The sequence below is a fragment of the Benincasa hispida genome, chromosome 1, assembly GCF_027475165.1.
Source record: "Benincasa hispida cultivar pf3 chromosome 1, pf3_genome.v1.1, whole genome shotgun sequence".
NCBI classification, from domain to species: Eukaryota; Viridiplantae; Streptophyta; class Magnoliopsida; order Cucurbitales; family Cucurbitaceae; genus Benincasa; species Benincasa hispida.
Window position 1 is genome coordinate 83,674,263 of NC_143478.1, and position 20,221 is coordinate 83,694,483.

At 36.9% G+C, this 20,221-nt stretch overlaps 1 pseudogene; it reads left to right on the plus strand.

Moving 5' to 3' along the window:
• Positions 1-495: 495 nt before the first annotated feature.
• LOC150038778 (uncharacterized) lies at positions 496-18,593 on the plus strand (annotated as a pseudogene).
• Positions 18,594-20,221: the final 1,628 nt, after the last annotated feature.

A 20,221-nucleotide genomic window follows, 5' to 3' on the forward strand; every position in this document is an offset into this window, starting at 1 on the left:
GGCCGATCATCCAAGAAGATCAACAAGCCCAAAGGTCGATCTTTCAAAAAGATCAACAAGCCCAAAGACCGATCGTCGAAGAAGATCAACAAGCCCAAAGGCCGATCGCCCAAGAAGATCAACAAGCCCAAAGGCCGATCGTCTAAGAAGATCAACAAGCCCAAAGGCCGATCGTCCAAGAAGATGAACAAGCCCAAAGGCCGATCATCCAAGAAGATCAACAAGCCCAAAGGCCGATCATCCAAGAAGATCAACAAGCCCAAAGGCCGATCGTTTAAAAAGATCAACCAACTTAAAGATTATAATTTATTTTGAAAGCATCAAGATACTATGTATTAGAGATTATACTCACTTTCCACAAAATTAATACAAATACAAAGTTCAAGTTCCACGAAATAAATTTCTCTTGAAATCTCGTGCGAACAAATTGGCACGCCCAGTGGGACCTTTCTACCTCTCATCTCTCTCTCGTCATCCAAGTCAATAAACCTACAAATGGCACCAAAGAAAGTTGTATCCAAAGCTACTGTTGCAAGTGATACTTACATAAGCTCTGTCATCACGGAAGAACTAATGAAATCTACTAAAGGCGAGATCGTTATTAGAGAAAATCCTTTATTCGACGGCTATGTTTCTGCTACTGATCTATCAGATAAAGAATCATACTTTGATGTAGTATCTGTCATGGTGACTGACGTAACGGCTGAGTCAGCCATGGCAGAGATGGAAAGGAAGATAAATTTCCTAATGAAAGTTGTTGAAGAGCGAGATCATGAAATCACTGCTTTAAGAGATCAAATACAGGCTTGAGAAACCACTGAGTCGAGTCAATCTTCAACTACAAAAGCCAATGGCAAAGGAAAGCTTGTCTTGAATGAAGACCAGCCACAATAATCTACCTGTATTTCCACTCTGTCAATTCAACAGCTACAGGATATGATTACAAACTTCATATGAGTACATTACGGAAAACCTTCACAGTCTTCCTTTATGTACTCCAAGTCGTACACCAAGTGAATCGACAACTTAAGAATGCCAGCTGGGTATCAACCTCTAAAGTTCCAGCAGTTCGATGGAAAGGGCAATCCAAAACAACATGTTCCACACTTCATTGAAACCTGCGAAAATGCGGGAACCAAAGGAGACCAGTTGGTTAAGCAGTTCATCCATACCTTGAAAGGAAATGCTTTTGATTGGTATACTAATTTGGAGCCAGAAGTGATTGACAGTTTGGAACAACTAGAAAGGGAGTTCCTGAACTGCTTCTACAGTACAAGGCACACTGTTAGCATGATGGAGCTAATGAACACCAAATAGTGGAAGGGAGAGATAGTCATCGATTACATCAATCGATGGAGAGCCTTGAGTATGGATTGCAAAGATAGACTCACTGGATTATCTATAGTGGAGATGTGTAGTCAAGGTATACATTGGGAGCTTTTGTATATCCTATAAGAGATAAAACCTCGTACATTTGAGGAGTTAGTAACACGTGCTCATGATATGGAGTTAAGCATCACCAATAGGGGAACTGAAGATTTTCTAGTCCCAGAAGGGAGAAAATATAAGAATTAATCAAAGGGCACTAAAAATATCATGGATAGTGCCACAAAAGAATCTATGGTCGTTCATGTGACCCGCTCAAATTTTTCTCCAAAGAAAAACAAACAAAATTTGAAAGAAGGCACAATGAAGGCGAGAAGCGTCGTCCAACTCTTAAAGAAAGACAAGAGAAAGTTTATCTATTCCCTGACTCTGATGTGGCAAATATGTTGAAGAAACTGCTAGAGAAGCAACTTATTCGGCTATCGGAATGCAAGCGGCCGGAAGAAGCAGGAAAAGTAGATGATCCTAACTACTGCAAGTATCATCAGGTCGTTAGTCACCCAGTTGAAAGGTGCTTCGTACTGAAGGAACAAATTCTGAAGTTGGCTCGTGAAAAGAAGATTGAGCTAGATTTGGATGAAGTAGCTTAGACAAATCACGCTACAGTAGCGACGACTTCAAGTGTTCCAACACTATCTGTGTCCCACGCTCAAAGACAAAACCTGATCCAGTTTGGAGCCTTCGAGCCTATAGTTGTTTGATTCCAGCAAGAGATTCAAACAACAAATTCCAAAAAGAAAGATGAACTTGTCGAAGATGACAACGAAGGGTGGATAGTTGTGACTCATCAAAAAAGAAGATAGCCAAACTCTACCCAAAAAGAGTCGTGTTCCTATCGAAGCTATAGAAGAAGGAACAAGGCTCATAAAAAAAAAAAGGCGAAAGGATGACACGGAAGCCTAGATGACAAGGAAGCCTAAGCCTGCTAAGAAAGAAGACAAGGACTTCCCTCAATTCCAACGGCCGGCAACTTTGGCAGAATTTCTCCCAAAAATCTTTCTCAATAATCATTCAGAGGAAGTATCAGAAGTTATTGCATGTCACATTGTTGGCATAGTGGAAGTTGACAACAATCATATAACTATCGAAGAAGTCAATGACTCAGAAGAAATGAAACAAAGAACTTCTGTCTTCGATCGTATTAAGCCTTCAAGTGCTCGATCTTCAGTCTTTCAAAGATTGAGTATGGCCACGGTAAAAGAAGAAGACCAGTGTCCAACAATTACTTCTACTCGAACTTCAGCCTTCAAAAGGCTAAGTATATCCACATCAAAGAAAGATCGACCTTCAGCATCTGCTTTTGATTGTCTCAAGATAACAAGCGATCAACATAAAGGAAGGATGAAAATATTGAAGGCGACGTCATTCCATGAAGAAAACAACAGCAAAAAGATTCATAGTCGTGTCCCATCACACATGAAGAGAAAATTTTTGGTTGACATAACTACAGAAGGTTCCTTGATAGTGAAGCCAAAACTCATCATATTGACGAATCCTACAAATGAAGAGGATGATCAAAACCATGATGAAATAAGATCTTTTGAAGTTTAAATGAAAAAGTTCCTCATCGCAAGAGCCTAAACTGCATGATGCTCCTAGCCTGCATGAGCTTAAAATGTGAAAGGCCCTCCCCTCCCCCCCACCAAAAAAAAAAAAAAAAAAAAAAATCTTTGTACGAACTTCGTTACGACTTGATCCCTGTCATTATAAAGGGTACGTAGGCAACTTAGAGAAATTTAAGTTCAATCGCGCATAAAAAAAAAATTCTTTTTGAAATACGTTATGACTTGATCTCTATCATTATGAAGGGTATGTAGGTAGTTTGAAAGAAACTTCAAGTTCAGTCCAGTTAAAAAAAAAAAAAAAACTTGAACTACGTCATGATTTGATCCCTTGTTTTAAGGGTATGAAGCAAGTTTAGTCCATCAGAAAAGGTACCACAACCAGCTAAGTATAATACTGCAAGATTGATGTTGATCATCCCCGTTAAAGAATGACACTCCAGATTGAAGATGTTCATCCCTATTGGGGGCAACACAATGGATCGAAGATGTTCATCCCTCGTAAGGAGCTACTATAGTAAATAAAAAGCACACATTTGGAATGCGCTTCGCTTCCTCTTTAAAATCAAACTTGGATGCTCCTCCATCTTCAAGTTCAGAGGCTTCATTGATGCTTCTCCATCTTCAAGTTTAGAGGCTTCATCGATCCTTCATCTTCATGCTAAAGTCTGGAGGATTTGCAATGCCATCTTCATGCTTAAAGTCATGAAGTCGAGCTCAATGTGAAGATTCATCAATGCTTTGTCAAACTCAAGTGTGGAGGATTCACCGATGCTTCAATCTCAAATGCGAAGGATTCACCGATTCTTCAAGCTCAAGTGCAGAGGATTCGCTGATGCTTCGTCAAACCCAAATGTGGAGGCTTTGCAAGGTCTCGTCGATGCTTCTCCATCTTCAAGTTCAGAGGCTCCATCAATGTTGCTCCATCTTCAAGTTCAAGATTGGCGTGCATGACCCCACTTCCATCTTCAAGTTCAAGATTGGCATGCATGGCCCCACTTCCATCTTCAAGTTCAAGATCGATGTGCATGGCTCTGCTTCCATCTTCAAGTTTAAGATTGGTGTGCATGGCTCCACTTCCATCTTCAAGTTCAAGGTCGGTGTGCATGGCTCCGCTCTGTCTTTATGTTCAAGGTCGGTGTGCATGGCTCCATTCCATCTTCAAGCTCAAGGTTGGTGTGCATGGCTCCGCTTCATCTTCAAGTTCATAGTCAGTGTGCATGGCTCGGCTCCATCTTCAATGACTCAGTCTACAAAATCATGACGCAGCTTCGCTTCATCTCCAATGTCTGGCGTGGTTCGCTTCATCTTCAAAGTCGTGGCGTGGATTCGCTTCATCTTCAAACTGATGGCGCGGCTTCGCTTCATCTCCAAAATATTGGTGCAGTTTCACTTTATCTTCAACGTTTGGCATGGTTCATCTCCAAAGTTGTGGCATGGCTTCGCTTCATCTCCAAACTGATGGCACGACTTCGCTTCATCTTCAAAGTCATGGTGCAGTTTCGTTTCCTCTCCAAAATGTTGGCACGACTTCGCTTCATCTCCAAAGTCGTGGCGTGGCTTCATTTCATCTCCAAAATGATGGCACAATTTCACTTCATTTCCAAACTGATGACGCGACTGATGCTTGGTTTTTATGAAGTGGAAATGTGGATGATATGCATTGATGAAATTGCATTGTGCACTCAAGTTTCCCATTGGAATCCAAGTGTAAATTCCTCTGAGTTTCCTGTTAAGTCCAGGGTCGAACACAGGGACTTGTGAAATAGATTGCATTGATACTTTTTGTGAAGAACTTTGCGATAACCGGATAAATAAATAAATTGTTGGGTTTGTTGTTTGCGTTGATGAAAAATAAATAAATACGGTAGAGTTTGAAAAGAGTTGGTAAACGGAAGATGCAATGAGTATGCGGTGAACGGGTTGAGAAAAGTTTCGGCTAACACTTCTTAGGATACGTTCAGCTATGCGATCATGCAACATGCATACAACAGTAAACCACCTCTCGGTGCGAATGCCATGGCTTCTAAGGTTAGAACGCATGCGATATATGCGCTAAGTCTATAGGACCTTTTCTTGACTGATGCGCCGAATAATTGTCAACCCCTTTTCTGAAGAATTCCCTTGGTATTTATAGAGTATCCATGGTGAAAGCGGCTTTTCTCTCATGGTTGTACAGATGGGATGGCTTTAATTCTTGATTAATGCGCCGAGAAATTGTCACCGAAAAGCTGAATGTACTTTGTGACCGTTATCAGCTGTCAACTTAATTTGGATTCGACTGTAATCAGCTTTCTGTTCCATCACGATTGATTAGCCTTTCACACAGATGCGCCCACCATGTTGAACTGACCAAGTTGCAATGATCCTTCTCGAGCGAATGTTTGCGAACACAATCATCGCAAGGCCTTGCGGTGAAGTTGCGCTTGACCAAATATTTCCTATGATCGCAGTTCTTGCATTGCATCAATGCATATTCTGCACAAACATACAAAAATCATCTAATGCGTTGAACACATGCGACCGCAATATTATGAAATTGATGCTTAATGGATACAAATTAACACATTTCATCAATGCAATGCAATGCAACATTGTTTAAGAACTTATCACTATGATAACGTGCATTTCTGCTCGTTATCACACTCCCTAATTTAAACAATGCTTGTCCTCAAGCATAAGCTAAAGATTCCTTTAGCAAGTCAACTGCAATATTCTTTTCCTATATTTCTCCAGGATATTTCTCTCAAATCCTATATGCCAAAGTTTTCCTTAAGTCTTATTCAAGATCTAGGGATTGCAAGCTTACCTTTTAAAAGGACTTTACTAAATTCTGGAACATCACATGATTTATTTCAAAAAGAAAATTTTCTACCAGGGTGTCAAATGATTTTGTCCTTGCATAAAAATTTTCTTCATTGATATATTTTTTCTGACCTTACGCTGATCCAAGTGCCTTGCCTTCATTTCTGCTTGCCCTCACGGATGTCATGCGGACATCCAACTACATGTAATGCACTCTTTCTCAGACTAAACTCATACCTATTTGGTAGTGGAGTTGCGGTCATTTATTTATACGTTGATCCTGGTGACTTACTTTTGTTTTGGCTTGCCCTCACGTGTGTCATGCGGACATCCAACTGAGGGTAAGTGCCTTTCACAACTTAACTTTTATCAACATAGGTTTCCCATTGCGTTGGCAGTGGAGTTGTTATTCTCAAATTTTTTTTCCCAAAAGAATAACAAGGTCGAAAATAAATACCTCACCCCCAAATTTAAAATGCGGCAATGTTCTCATTGCCAAAAGATTGGAATGAGTCATGCGATGTTCTTAGAATGCATTGTAAAGAGAGTTTGAAAGAAAGCTAGCAAACCCCTAATTTCTAGAAATATTTCATGAAGTGACTATCTTAAGACTAAGTTGACTCTAGTATATACGAAAGAAATAGAAGCATATTTTTCATCATTGGAATCATACTTGGCAAAGAAACAGAATACGGTAAACTACTAAATTTATCTATGTCAAATGATTACGGTAATCAAAGAGGATGCGGTGATAAAACTTTGAAAACTAAAATGCAATGTGCTAGCACAAAATTTGAAATAAAGATAAGGAAGAATATACTCCCAAATTTTGCGTTGTTGCCCGCATTGTGTATTGATGCATCCATCTTTACGACGATCTTTCTTCTTTAGATTGCGGTGATGAAGTAAGATAAGAGGCTTCTTCGCATAACATCTCCGCAATCCAGCACCTCGATCGTTTGCAAGAAAAACATATAGGGTCAAATGATTTAAAACAAAACAACAATTTTTTTTTTTTTTTTAGATAAGAACAGTGTAGATAGATAGTCAGTAAAACAAAGTAATTGCGATAATAGATAATAATGAGTAAGATAAAAGTTCATGAAGTATTTGATGCAGGAAAAGGATATTCAAAAGGATTGCATCCCTAATGAGATTAAATCATACAATACTCAGGGACCACTTATTCCAGGTTGGGTTGTTCACGTCTATGGTGGCTTTTCTTTCTTTTCTTTGTCCTTTGGGATATTTACTGCCTTAATCCGGAGTTTCTCCCCATGAATGCTCATTACAATTTCCCTCTTGTGCACATCAATTTAAGCGCGACCGATTGAAAGGAATGGTCATCCCAATATGATGGGCGCATCTTTGTCCGCTTTATAATCCAAAATGAGGAAGTCTGCCGGTAGGATGAATTTATCGATTGAAATTGCGGCATTTTTGAACTCTCCTTCAGGGTGTATTCAAGATTTGTTCGCGAGCAGGAGAGTTTCCTTTGTGGGCGTAAGTGTGCCAACATTCAATTTTTTGAAGATTGATAGCGGCATTATATTTATACTTGCCCCAAGATCGCATAGTGCTTAGCCACTGAAGGTCCCTCTGATATAGCATGAGATCGTGAAGATTCATGGATTGCCCATTTTAGGTGGGATCATAGCATTTTGCACTGCAGCCACTGTTACGATCTTTCCTTCCTGATTTTGTTCCTTTTTCAGTCTTTGTAGAGTTACTGGTGGTTGGACTTCTTATACTCCAAGATCTAGAGGCTTAAGGGTGGTCGCAACTTCAGGGTCTATTTTCTTGGGCTTCTCTAAACTATAGGTCAACGGGTCTTCAGTTGTCGCTGCATTCAAGTTGGTCACAATGTGCTTTTCCCCTACTTCCGCAGTCATGTTGTCACTTAGCAAGGGGACTGCTAAGCATTGTTTCTTCCTGTTACCCCCAGCATTGTGAGGGAGCTTAATTGAGCTTGGCAACGCTCCTTGCGGTCTATTTTTCAACTCGCCCGCAACTTGTCCCATTTTGATTTTAAGATTTCTAATAGATGTAGCTTGGTTCTGAAGCACTGATTCGTTTTTCTCAATGTATTGCTTCAGCAAGCTCTCTAAGGATGAAGATTGCAGTGGTTGTGAGCTGCTAGCTTGGTTTTGCGCTGGACCGTTGTTTTGCGAGAAAAATCCGGGTTGGCCCTCCTTTTTGTGCCACAGGTTGAAAGCTTTGTTGTTAATTTTTTCACGAAAAATTTGGGTGGTTCTGCCTCCTGGAGTTATATGTATTGGAATAGGGATTATCTCTCATGAAGCATACCGACTACGGGTTTGTTGGGCATTCCTCCATCGGGTGAGCATCTCCGCAAATGACACAACTTGCGGTCGTTTGAGTCATTGCACTGACCTGCCCTTTCTTTGCTCCCGTATTATTAATTGTGATGCCTTGTGTCAGATTCATCACTCCAGTCATTTGATTTTGCAGGGATGCGATGTCCCCATTGTTTGCGTCATTTTCTTTGATTCTTAATTTCTGATCGCTTTCCCTTCAATCCTCGTGATTTTTGGAAATGCGATCAAGTATACTCTTTGCCTCCTTATATGTTTTGTCGAGTAGACCACTAGTGGCTGCCACATTGGCAGCGGTCTATGAAGAGGGATTCAATCCTTGGTAAAAAATCTCCATTTGCAAGCAATCTAGTAAAATATTGTGCGGATAGTCTTTTACCAGTCGCTTAAATCTCGCCCAAGTATCGCTGAGTGATTCGTCATCTTCTTGTTCAAAATTTGTTATTAATTTCCTTAGTCTGGCGTTCTCGGTAGGTGGAAAGTAATTCTTCATAAATTTCTCCACTACCTGTTCCCAAGAAGTTATCTCTCTCGGCTCGAGAGAGTATGCCCATTTCCTAGCCTGATCACAGAGAGAAAATGGGAACAACGTTAGTCGAACTTCTTCGACAGAGATGTTCGGGAACACAAAAGTATTGCAGATTTCAATAAAGCTTCGGAGGTGGGCATGCGGGTCCTTGCTACGCCTTCCTCCGAATTGACTTGAAGTCTGGATCATCTGCAGCATCACCAGCTTCATTTCAAATCGACTTCCGTCGAGTGTAGGCCTCATGATTCCTAGAGAGAAATCATAGAGGTTTGGCGATGCATAGTCCCTAATGGGCCTATTGCGATCGTTTGCGAACAGAATTGGATTCGCCATTACATTGTTATCATTTGGTGCTCCATTTCCAAGCTGCTCCGCCATCTTTTCTTTATCTGACTGTGGTTGCTATTGGCAGTCTCTCAATCTTCGTCTAAAATTCCTCTCAATCTTTGGGTCGTAATTCACCAAAGATTGAGAGTCTGTAAAGAAATCAGAAAAATTACCGTTAGCACTCTATTTTGCCGAAGTCCCCGGCAACGGTGCCAAAAATTTGATGCTTGGTTTTTATGAAGTGGAAATGTTGATGATATGCATTGATGAAATTGCGTTGTGCACTCAAGTTTCCCCAGCGGAATCCAAGTGTAAATTCCTCTGAGTTTTCTGGTAAGTCCAGGGTCGAACACAGGGACTTGTGAAAACAGATTGCGTTGGTACTTTTTGTGAAGAACTTTGCAGTAACCGGATAAATAAATAAATTGTTGGGTTTATTATTTGCGTTGATGAAAAATAAATAAATGCGGTGGGGTTTGAAAAGAGTTGGTAAATGAAAGATGCGATGAGTATGCAGTGAACGGATTGAGAAAAGTTTCAGGTAACACTTCTTAGGATGCGTTCATGCTATGCGATCATGCAACATGCATACAACAGTAAACCACCTCTCGGTGCGAATGCCACGACTTCTAAGGTTAGAACGCATGTGATATATGCGCTAAGTCTATAGAACCTACACATAAGCCTCTATTCTTATTTATGCGATGATGAAATGACACACACAAATAAGGCGACCACATAATATCATTCCCATCTCTAGGATGCATGCGATATAGGTTGACAAACAGAGCTTATCTCTAAGTCCCTATCTCTTGTTTATGTAGTTCTAATCTTGCTCTCTCATGTAACCTAGCTCTCTCGAGTCATTAGGTTCTTTCTTTAGACTCTCTCTCGAGTAGCTCTAAAGGGTATTTGGCACAACATAAATCAAGACAATCGCAAGCAATAAACTTTCTAGGTCATGTTAGCTTAGATTTCCTCAATCCATTCGACTAGTTTTGCTACTCATGCGTGCTAAGAGAGTGAACAGATATAGAAATAGAACTTCCATTGTATAAATATGAAGATGAAGTACAAAATAACAATGCAAGTATAGAATAAAAGGCCTGGAAGCAATCTCTTGCTGCCCAAGCTTTTACACTGATTTCTACTCGTGCTCAAAAGATAATCTCGCTCTTGCGAGAGTCGGCCCGCTCTTTACTTCTTACCCCCAAGGTTCTCTCTTGAGTTGCCCTGAGCGATCTCCGGCGTCACCACTCTTCTCTTGCTCTGCCTTAAAATGAAAGAATCTGCAAACTTATGGAACAAAGAATAGCTAAACTTGTGAACTGATTAATTCGTCAACCCCTTTTTTGAAGAATTCCCTTGGTATTTATAGAGCATCCATGGTGAAAGGTAGCTTCTCTCTCATGGTTGTACAGATGGGACGACTTTAATTCCTGACTGATGCGCCGAATAATTGTCACCGTAAAGCTGAATGTACTTTATGACCATTATCAACTGTCAACTTAATTCGGATTCGACTGTCATCAGCTTTCTTCCCTTCGCGATTAATTAGCCTTTCACCCAGATGCGTCCACTATCTTGCGCTGACCAAGTTCCGGTGATCCTTCTCGGACAAATGTTTGCGAACAAAATTATCGCAAGACCTTACGGTGAAGTTACGCTCGACCAAAGATTTCCTATGATCGCAATTCTTGCATTGCGTCAATGCATATTCTGCACAAAAATACAAAAATCAACTGTTCTAATGCGTTGAACGCATTCGACTGCAATATTATGAAATCGGTGCTTAATGGATGCAAATTAACATATTTCATCAACGCAAACTAATATTGTTTAAGAACTTAGCACTATGATGACGTGCATTTCTGCCCATTATCAGCGACTTCACTCCATCTCCAAAGTCATGGTGCAGTTTCGTTTCCTCTCCAAAATATTGGTACAACTTCACCCCTTCTCCAAAATGTTTGTGTAGCTTCGCTTCCTCTCCAAAAATGTTGGTGTGGTTCCACCTCATATACGAGATCGAGTTTGGTTTGCCTAGCTCTACCTTGTATGCGAGGATAACTCTGGCCCATTCGACTCCACCTCATATGCAAGGACAACTCTGGTCCATTCGACACCACCTTATATGCAAGATCGACTCCAGCCATCCTGACTCCGCTCAAAAGCTTGATGGCATATTCTTCTCTTCAAATTTTGATGGCATATCAGCCTCATCTTCAATACTTGATGGAATATTTGCCTTATCTTAAAAATTTGATCAAGGAGTAACATAATAAGGTAGAGGATTCTCCCTATGGTGATCGAATGGGAGAATTGTAAGCCTTTGCGGGGCCCCTCCCATGACGATGAGGATACACGAATGGCGCTACAAGGCAGACCCTTCTGAGATCCTCCCTAAGATGATCGAATGAGAGAGTTGTAAGCCTTTGCGGGGCCCTCCCATGACAACCAGAATGCACGAATACCTTTCCGGGATCCTCCCTAGGGTGATCAAATGGGAGAGTTTTAAGCCTTTGCAAGGCCCCTCCCATGCCGATCAAGATGAATGAACGGCGCTACAAGACAGACCTTTTTGGGATCCTCCTTAGGGTGATCGAATGAGAGAGTTGTAAGCCTTTGTGGGGCCCCTCCCATGCCGATCAGGATGCACGAACCAAGGTAGACGGTGATCAAATAAGGGGGTTGTAAGCCTTTGCTGGGCCCTCCCCCCATGACGATCAGGAAGTACGAACACGAGCACGAACGGGGATACAATAGATAACCATGTTAGGGTCGTCCTTATGTGCATCAAAGAATCGATCACGCGGCCGGACATTTCTACAACAAAAAAATAGGAAAAAAAATATGTTAAGAAACAAAGCTTATGAGACGAGAAACCCATCCTTTAAGATTACTGATGGGTCGGTGAGGTTAAAAAAAATGGTTGTACTCCCTTAAGTTGCGCTTTAACTCTTATAAAAAGTGGGGGTTAGTAAGGTAATAAAAAAAACAAAAAGAAAAGTGTTGCAAAAAAAAAAAAAAAAAAACAAACAAACAAACAAAAAAGAAAAAAAAAGAAAAAAAACTTTGAAAAAAAATAGTGGAAAAAGAAAGAATATGAAAAAAAAAGGGAGAAAACGTTGGAAGAAAAGAGGAAAAGAAGATAAATGAAAGATAGAAGAGAGAGATGAGGATAATGAAGGGGTCTGGGGTCCTATTTATAGAGGTTCCAAGTTCCATAACAAAGAAATCCAAATCAAATAAAGATTTTAGTCAAAATATTAGATTTTTTTTTATTAGATTTTCTAATTTGATTCTATCCTCATTTCAAATTAAAATTAAAAAAAATTAAATTAAATAAATTTAATCCTATTTATAGAGGTTCCAAGTTCCATAACAAACAAATCCAAATCAAATAAAGATTTTAGTCAAAATATTAGATTTTTTTTATTAGATTTTCTAATTTGATTCTATCCTCATTTCAAATTAAAATTAAAAAAAAATTAAATTAAACAAATTTCCTATCTAATTTGATTTTATTAGATTTTATACTCAAATTTATCTTCCACTAAGATTTGGACATATTCCAAATTTTATTTAAAATCAAATTTAAATTGTGGATAAAATCACAAATTAAAATTTGACCATATTCCAAATTTTATTCAAAATCAAATTGTTCAACATTGAGATTAAATTGTAAATAAAATCTCAAATTAAAATTTGGGCATATTTCGAATTTTATCCCAAATCTAAATCATCAGAAGTCAAATTATTATTATTAAGGATAAAATCTCAGAGTAAAATTTGGGTCTTCCAAATTTTATATCAAATTCATCTAAATTTAGGTTTTTATCCTTATTTTCAAATCAAGTTAAGGGAAAGATCTAAAATTCATCCCAAATTAAAATAAAATTTGGTCATATTCCAAATTTTATTCCAAATTCAAGTTATTCAACGTTCAGTTTTTATCTTCAATCAAAATAAATTGTGGATAAGAAAAAAATCTCAATTGATCTTTTATTAAAATCTGGGCATATCCCAAATTGTATCTTAAATCCAAATCAAATTAAATTGGGACAAAGCTCATTTTTTTTTTTTTTGTAAATCTGACGATATTCCAAATTTTATCCCAAATTCAAGTTAAACTTATGTACTAAATTCATAGTTTGACTGACACATCAATTGAGGTCAAATTTAAGAGAAAATGTATTTGGATTTTGATTCCAACTTTATATTTTTTGAGATTCATCCACCCATATATGTGCGTAAATCTCGAAAGTAGGCATTTGTTGAATGAGAAATTTTGGATCAATCACAAGTTGCCACGTCATTTACTAAATTAATGACGAAATTTCAAATTATTAAATTTGGGCTCAAGTAGAAGTTGACATATGTCCTGAATTGAAGTTGAAGACAAATTTCGATGACGCCACGTGGTTTTATCATGACCGTTGAATCAGATAAGATTCATTTGGCCCAATTTGATATTATTATTTGGTTCAAAGTCCAATCCAAAAATAGGTTGAATTTGACCCAAACGTCAAATCAGGCTTAAATCCGATTAATTGGGCCCAAAGGCCAGACCCATGGACCAACTAAGCCCAATTCCAACTAATTGGGCCCAAAGACCAGACCCATGGATCAACCAAGCCCAAGCCCACCTGTGAACTCTATAAATAGGAAAGCTCTCCTCATTTGGAGAGGTCAGCAATTCTATACTCCAAAAAACTTATAGAGAATTCTCTATAATCAGAAGACTCCTTGACTCTTGAAGCTGCCCACACCTGAAGACTGAAGTCCTTCGAAGATAAAGCATTCTGAAGACTGAAGTTCTTTGAAGATGCAAGCATTCTGAAGACTAAAGTGCGCAGAGAGAATTCATCAACAAGTAGAAGACTCCCAAGACTCCTGAAGCTACACTCCTAGAAGATAGAAGACCTTTTGAAAACACAAACACTCTTTCAAGACTTCTACTTCAAGAACGTTTGGTGCTTTTCTTCTTCAAGTCAAGCACATCCACCCAACTAAGAGAGAATCAGAGGATCATGTACTATATGTTGAACCACATTGCATTAAATCAACATCAACATCAACACAACTCAAGTTCAACTCCACGAAACAATTTTCTCCGGAAGCCTCGTGCGAACACTAATCCTTCAAGAAGATCAACGAGCCCAAAGGCCGATCATCCGAGAAGATCAACAAGCCTAAAAGTCGATCATCCAAGAATATCAACAAGCCCAAAGGCCGATCGTCCAAGAAGATCAACAAGCCCAAAGGTCAATCGTCCAAGAAGATCAACAAGCCCAAAGGCCGATCATTCGAGAAGATCAACAAGCCCAAAGGCCGATCACCCAAGAAGATCAACAAGTCACCGATCACCCAAGAAGATCAACAAGTCCATAGGCAGATTGTTTAAGAAGATCAACTAGCTTAAAGATTATAATTTATTTTGAAAGCATCAAACTATGTATTAGAGATTGTACTCACTTTCTACAAAATTAATAAAAATACAAAGTTCAAGTTCCACGAAATAAATTTCTCTTGAAATCTCGTGCGAACAGTGGACATCCATAAGCTCTTGACGATCATTGCCGCCTCGTCGTAGGCTTCCCTCACACACATGTGTCCTAGACAATCGGAAGTGTGAAGAACCATGAGGTGATTTTTAATTATTGCTTCTGGAATGTTTAGATACATTTGTATTTGTAGTATACGAGTTATTTTTGAAATATTATATCTTTGAATTATCGTTTGCACTTAATTTAGTTGTTTGGTCATTTACTAAAATATTATTTTCTGTTATTTAAATTCATTTTGCTTTTTTATAATTTAAAAACCTTTTTACCTTTTTTTCTAAATGAAACTTTAAATTTTGCTATTTCTCTTATCAACCCTTAATTATTATATCATTTTGTTGACTTATCGATATATTTTACACATTCATAGATTCCATATTGATACAAGAGTGAAATAGAACATTTACATATATAATAAAAAGATTGATAAGACATAAAGAATAAACAACAAAATGTTGTAGTTATAAATATTAGATATTCTAACTTACTTAAAAGTATAATTTTATTTTATTAATTTAAATATTTTTTAGTTAAAATATAATTTGGGTTCTTATACTTTTTGAAACTTTTCAATTTCAATTATTGTACGTATAATGCATCTTTAAATCTAATAATTTGTTGTTGATTTTTTCATAACCATCTTATTATCTATTAGCATGTTCACTATAAATATGGAAACATATTTATTCATATATTGTGTTGTCTTGTATGAAAATTATTATTATTATTATTTAATCAATTTTGGAAAAAATAATTTTAAAATCTAAATTTTAGATTTATTGAAAGTAGTCAACATGAACATATAATTCAATTGACATAAACTTGTATTATCAATCTTAACGTCAAAAGTTTAGGTGTATATAAATTTAGTATGTGGTTAAAACACACTAAAAGGCAGACGAGTTGAGGATGGTAAGATTTATAACTTCAATATGATGAAGCCGAGTTTTGCATTGAATCACTAAATTAGTAATATAATAATATTTAGATGTGTATATGAGTTGAATTGAGTTAGGTTGGGGGATTTTCTAGACCAACCAAAAAAGGAGAATTAGAGTGTATGGCGGAATTTGAGGTTTCATTATGAAAAATAGCAAAACCGCCCAGGAATAAGAATTCTGGCAACTCATGTGACATGTACATGGCCACAAATTTCTAAATCCATGATTTTCCCTTGCCTTGTTCATAGATGTTGTTGTTGATGAAACTACAAAGGTAATTCTAAAATAGAAAACATGGTCGAAATATATGTATAGGGTAATTGGTATTTGTTAAGGACAACTGCCCTCCTAATTTTGCTCATGTAGTTAACATAATCTCTATAGTTTATTATTATTTTAGATTCTGTTTAACCACTTTTCGAATTTATGTCACCTTAATAAAATGTCCAGATTTTTCTACCAAATTTATATTTGAAATATCCATATATTATTAAAACTTCTTTTATCCATATATTTTTTTCACCTATATTGTTTTCCATAATTGTATACATACATTTTTTAATAAATTAGCTATACATTTTTCACATTCTTAATAAATTAGTTGTATATGCTATTTTTGATATTATTTTAATGTTTTGGGAAAAGAAATATCACTCCCTAAAAAAATGGTCTTGCATTAATTGCACAAGAATCAGTTGGATTGTTGCTTCATACATTGCCATAACTTTTATTACTTACATAAAAGTTTCATCGATTTAGGTTTTCTTGTGGTTTCTTTAACAAGCTACTTTTTTTTCTATGACTTTACAATGTATTAGACTCCTATTGATGGTCGATGGGATGAGAATTCTCAGTACCATGATTTTTGAAATTTTGAGCTGCATATTCCATCAAATTCCTCATTCCAACAATTTGTGGAATATATCCAAGGTAAACTTTTCCCCTCCAGTGAGTTTTTTATATCTCATTTGACAATGTACTGGATTGGTTCTGCCAATTCGAATCTTGTTAGCATTGTCGAAGATAAAGATATTTTGTGGTTGATGTTAGTATTATGGTTGATGTTAGTGTTATCATATTCCCCCCAAATTGATTTATGTGTAGTGGTTGACTATGTGTCATTTGTTGCCCCAAACACAAAAAATACACTTATTTGAATAATGAATCATCAAACATTGATCATTCTTCCCAACATCCTAAGGGCAACACTGAAATCGCTAATTTCCAAGATTTCGATTCCTTTCAATCTGGTATTCCCATTAGAGTCGGTTTACTTTTTAGTAGCAAGTCTGTATTGAAGAAAGCAGTTTATTTGCTTGCTCTTAAAAACAGTTTTGAACTTACTACTACTAGGTCAAACAAAACTTCATTTGAAATTCGATGCAAGGATATGTCTTGTGGGTAGTATCTACATGCGTCTATATATGGAGGGGGTGGTGTGTGGATGGTTCGAAAATACATCGATATCCATAAATGTTCTATTGACATTGTTAAAGATGATCATCGTCAAGCAACATCTTGGATTGTTGCTGATTGTACAAAGTCATTTTTTAAAATGAATGACAAAGTCCCATGCGACCGTGTGATGTTGTAAGCTATATGAGAAGCAACATGGTGTAAATATAAGTCATAATAAAGCTTGAAGAGATCGTGAGATTGCCCTCAATTTCCTCAGGGGGATTCTTGAGTCCTCCTATGCCGATTTTTCACCATTTTCAGCTACGTTGATTGAAAATAATCTAGTATTTTTCTCGTCTATATTTAGTTTAAGCAATTATATACAGTCTATTTTGTCTTGTATAATCAATCTAAATGTTTATTCCTTACAGGAACATATACAACACAAGAATCTGATGATGAAGGTAGGTTTAAGCATTATTTTATGGCCCTTGTCGCTTCCATAGATGCATGAAAATTTTGTTTTCCTATCATGTCAGTTGATGGTGCTAGTCTATACAATTTTTTTGGGACATTATTGTTTGCTTGCACACTTGATGGAAATTCGCAGATTGTACCTCTTACATTTGCCATTACCGATTCTGAGAATAATGCATCATGATCTTGGCTTTTTCGTAATCTTAAAGCTGTTTTTAGGAATTCTAATGACCATGTTATTATGTCGGATGGTCATAAAAGTATAGCCAATGGTGCTAGTTCTGTTTATGATTTTGCTGAACACAGGTTGTGTGCATTTTATTTGTATAAAAACCTTGTTAAGAACCATAAGTCGCGTCAATTTGGGGACACTTTCCATATGTGTCCAAGAGCATATACAATTGGTGAATTTGAATATTACATGAGGCAGTTGGATGAGGTTGCTCCGTCTATTAGACTTGAATTAGAGGTTGTTGACAAATCCAAATGGGCTAGAGCATTTTGTCGAAGGAAAAGATATTCCTTTATGACAACCAACATATTTGAATGCATGAATTCATATTTAAAAGAAGCACGTGAATTACCCGTTATTGGTCTCCTTGAATCTATCTGTAGTTTGATTCAAAAATGGTTTTACAAACGTCGTAGTCATTGGAGTTTCCAACATTCTGAATTGTCATCGCATGCAGAGAAAATTATTCGATCAGTCTTGAGGGACAGTATGTCAATGGATGTAAGTGTTCTTTTATTTACACAGTATTTGTATTCGATTGAGCCTATTATTAATAGTAAAATTGTAAGTTTATCGTTCCTTTTTTTTTTTTTTTTTTTTGCAGTTGTACTCCATTAACCAGTATGAATTTGAAGTGCATGATCACTCTAACCAATTTGTTGTTAACATTCTGAATCGTACTTACTCATGTCGACGTTGGAACCTAGACATGATTTCATGCTCTCATGCATGCATTGCATTGTCTCATAGGAACCTTCAACTACAATTATATGCACATTATTTCTATCGTGTTTCTAATCTACGTTTGTTATACAGAAAGGAAATGCGGCCTATTGGCAATGTTCAACAATGCATTGCAAGTCATGCAGTTGGCAATGATCTAGTTCTTTCTCCTAATGTCAAACGTCCGACTGGGAGGCCTAAGAAAAAAAGAATCACGTCTTGTTTAGAAAACAAAGCTACAGTCCGCTGTAGTCGGTGCGGTAAGAGGGGTCATAATTGTAGGTCTTGCAAGGATCCCATACGACATTGAATACATCTACAGTGTTATATCTTTTAGTACTATTTTTCTTTACTTTGTAGTCTGTTTCCCTCTTCAAACAGTTCTTTAATGTTCAAACTTAATGGCGTTTATGAAAGAAATTATTATTTGCATTGATATTACAGTTTGTTATCTTACTTTTATATAGATAGTTCAGTCATTTGTGTAATACTTAAACCTAATTTATGTTAGTAATTCAGTCATTTGTATTATTCAGAATAAGCATAATTGAGCTAAACGTTTTAGAATTACAGTGTGTTTGTGGAATAAATCCAAAATATTTAAATTGTATACCAAAATAATAATAATATAACAATGATTGTACATGGAAATGGAAGTTAAATATTACTAATTTATGTTGGTTATTCAGTCATTTGTATTATTCATAATGGAAAATTGAGCTAAACATTTTAGAATTAGAGTGTGTTTGTGAAATCAATTCAAAATATTCAGATTGTATAAAAAAAAAATAATGATATAACAATTATTATATATGGAATTGAAAGTTAAATATTGCTAATTTTTGTTGGTTATTTAGTCATTTGTATTTTTCATAATGGAAAATTGAGGTAAACGTTTTAGAATTACAGTATGTTTGTGAAATCAATCCAAAATATTTATGGATATACCAAAATAGTAATGATATAACAATTCCACATCACTTGATATATTCATTGTTCATTTATGTTATTGAGGATTGGAAATTGAGTTGCACGCTTTATAATTACAGTGTGTTTGTTGTTATTAAACTTTATGTATGTGCAATGTGATGTTGGGTTTATGTCCTAAAACTCGTGGTTTGTAAACAATAAAACTTATTTTGAAAATTTAATAAGTTGTTATTGAAAATATGTATTGCTTATTTTGTTTTAGAAATCCAATAAACTAAAAGACCCATGACTATTACATGAGTACTTGAACTTTATGTGGAGACATAAAAGTGAATTAGGTTCGAGTAAACAGTCAAAATGATCTATAGTATATGAACGAGATTGGGTGCCTTATTTTGGTCTATTGGATGAGGCCCACTCTGTAGTTGTTACAAAGAGTTATAAAGTGCTATAGGCGATGTGATCCTAATTTGTACATGTTATGACATGAGAAGTAGGGGTGTCTTGTGCAATGGGTTTGTACAAGATCAGACCACGAAATCAGTCACTCTTACTTTATAACGTTGTTTACTGTTTAAGACATACTATTTCAAAGTGATGACCTAGGTAACATGACCTTAATCCTGAGCTAACCATGAACTCCTGTGTATTTGAGATTATCCTTAAATTTGCATAGGTGAGGGTTGGCTCAATAGCGTCGGCTCAATAAACCTCCATTTCAGGGGTAAGACCAGGTAGATAGCTGAGGACATAGGGTGCAAGATGGAACTCACTCTTATCCGCTTTTAGGGATAGTAGAGAGGTTGTTCCCTTGAGTTTTGACTTCGAGTCTTGAACAACAGACCCCACCTTCTCATTGGCTTGAGAGGGATTCAATTTGTTGATCGGATCACAATCAATTATTCATTAGAGGATCGGTGGGACTTAAGGAACACGAGGTAATCTCGGGGGTAAAACAGACATTTGACCCAGCCATTATTACAAACAACCTGTGAAGGGTTAACTTAC